This window comes from Olea europaea, chromosome 7 (assembly GCF_002742605.1).
Source record: "Olea europaea var. sylvestris chromosome 7, O_europaea_v1, whole genome shotgun sequence".
NCBI lineage: Eukaryota > Viridiplantae > Streptophyta > Magnoliopsida > Lamiales > Oleaceae > Olea > Olea europaea.
Window position 1 is genome coordinate 16,391,682 of NC_036243.1, and position 2,441 is coordinate 16,394,122.

Here is a 2,441-nt window from a genome sequence, read left to right on the forward strand (position 1 = left end):
GCTACTAAAGAGAAGGGATGACAATGGAAAGACATTGAAGAGTGAGTGTGATTATAAATCTTAGACATTATTGATGCTAAAAGCAAGGGTTTCCTCGATAGTCCACTTCATGCAATGGCTTATCTTTTGAATCCATTCTATTTCTTTAAGAATCCGTGTATCAAAGATGATTCATTCATGTAAAATAATTTGATTGCTTGTGTTGAGAAATTCTTTCATAGTGATCAAATGCAACATCATGTGATAAATATTGAGTTGCAAAGATACGTCCAAAATGAAGGTTCATTTGGAAGGAAGCTTGCAATAAGTGCAAGTGAAAACAATAATGAAAATTACAATCTGGGTACGTTAATATATTACTCTTTCTCCGTATCAATAACTTATTATATTTTGTATGATTATGTGTGTGCGCATCTATATAAATATATATTAAATTACATGTTTGTCTCTTTCATTTATATTTATTAGTGACTTGTTGGGATTTTTATGGGAATGAAACACCCAATTTGAAGACCATGGCAAAAAGGATACTTGGTTTGACTACTAGTTCATTCAGTTGTGAAAGAAACTGGAGTTCTTTTGAAGGGGCGAGTATTAAATTATTAATTAGGTTGTTACATTTTGATTTTACTTGCCATTGAGTACTTCTTTTTCTTTTTGGTAGATACACACGAAGAAACGGAATAGACTTGACACTACCAGAATGAACAATCTTAGTTATGTCCAATTTAATACAAGGTTGACAAACAAGAAGAGGAGGAAGGGCAAAATAGAGACTTTATTATGCAACCAATGAACAATCTTGGATTGTAGAGGGTTGTGATGATGAGGACGAGTATGATGGGGAAGAAAATGATATCTTAGAACCTTCGAGAGATACTAGAAATGCTCAGAATGAAATAAGGGAGCTCGACGAAGGGGATTTTGTATCGGAAGACACAGAGGACGAATTAGATGAAGAAGAGGATATTGAATTGGAGTCCGATAAAGACTTAGATAAGATTTAAGTTCTTATGCTATTTATTTACCATTTTGTATTTAAATTTGAAACCTTTTTTTTTGTTGATGAATTTGAAAAAATGTATAAAGTTCCTATAAACCTGTTTTAAATATTTAGTAATTATTTTTTTTATTATTAAATAATTTTTTTATTTATTAAAAATTAAAACAATATTAAAATAAGAAAATGTCTTTTTACGCTTTTTAACGCCTAAGCTCGCGTAGCCAATTGCTTGGTCTCTACGCATCGCCATGCATTACGCCTTTTAGAACACTGGTTATATATTGTCTTTATTTGTCCTAACCAATTATCTTTAGACCAAAAATCAGATAATGTTGACTGACAAGCCCCCGCCATCGCTACCACCACCACAGAGTATGTTCAACTACAACATCTAAGAACACTTCATTTTCCATGGAATCCAAAGCCTTCACCTCACCCGATTTTAGGAAAAATATAGTAAATCGTTTCTTAGTATTTTGTTTTGGTCAATAGTTAATATTATGAGAAAAATTGAAGAAAAAGATTAATTTCACTTGAGATTCATTGTTCTTGAATTTTAATTTAATGTAATTTCAGTTCCTTTTGTTTTTTTGGGGCTTTAAATGATTAATTGGTAATGGTTCATCTTGATAACTCAATTCTTGAAAGAGAGTGGATTAATTATGTTTAGAGGCAGTATATATAGTAATGGGTTTGCAAGATTTTAAGGTATTTGAGTGTGTGGGAATTTTTGGCATTAACAGTTATAGAATGATGAATTATTGCTCGATTCTACTTTGTAATGACTAGATTAAAGTTTGATTTGTTCAGTTTCGAAAATCATTCTATTTGAGTATGTTGGAGTCTCTGTTAGTCTATTTAACAACATCAAGAATGTTTTGTTATATGTGAGCATCTTAAACTTCAAAATAAATAAATACTGAGAAATTTGTTTAATGGAATTACTTGGCTTGTATAATGCCTGATTGATTTTTCTAAATTTTTTGGTACAAGTGGCCATTTGCAAGTTCACTTTTCCTTTGTTAGGGATAAACACATTTAGGTCACATGGGTAACTAATGATAAATCTTTACCTTTTATTACTAAGTATGGTACGGATAAGATAACTGGATGCATAAAGGGCTATGGATTTGTGAGATTTGATGATTAAGCGAATGACTACGAGCCATGACTAAGATGACTGGAATGTATTATTCAACTAGGCCCATGTTAATTGGCTTGGTTGATAGCAAACAAAAAGTAGGTGGTCATGTTAAAGGTATGATTTACCCTTTATCCTTGTGGTATGTTAGTTAGCTTATGAGATGGCCATTAAAGCAGCAAATTGACTTAAACATGCTGGATTTGGTTTTTTCCGTATGACAAGGTCTGATTTGTGAATCAGACAGTTTAAATGCATTGATGACCTTTTCTTTTAGAGACATTTTCAAGATTCGAT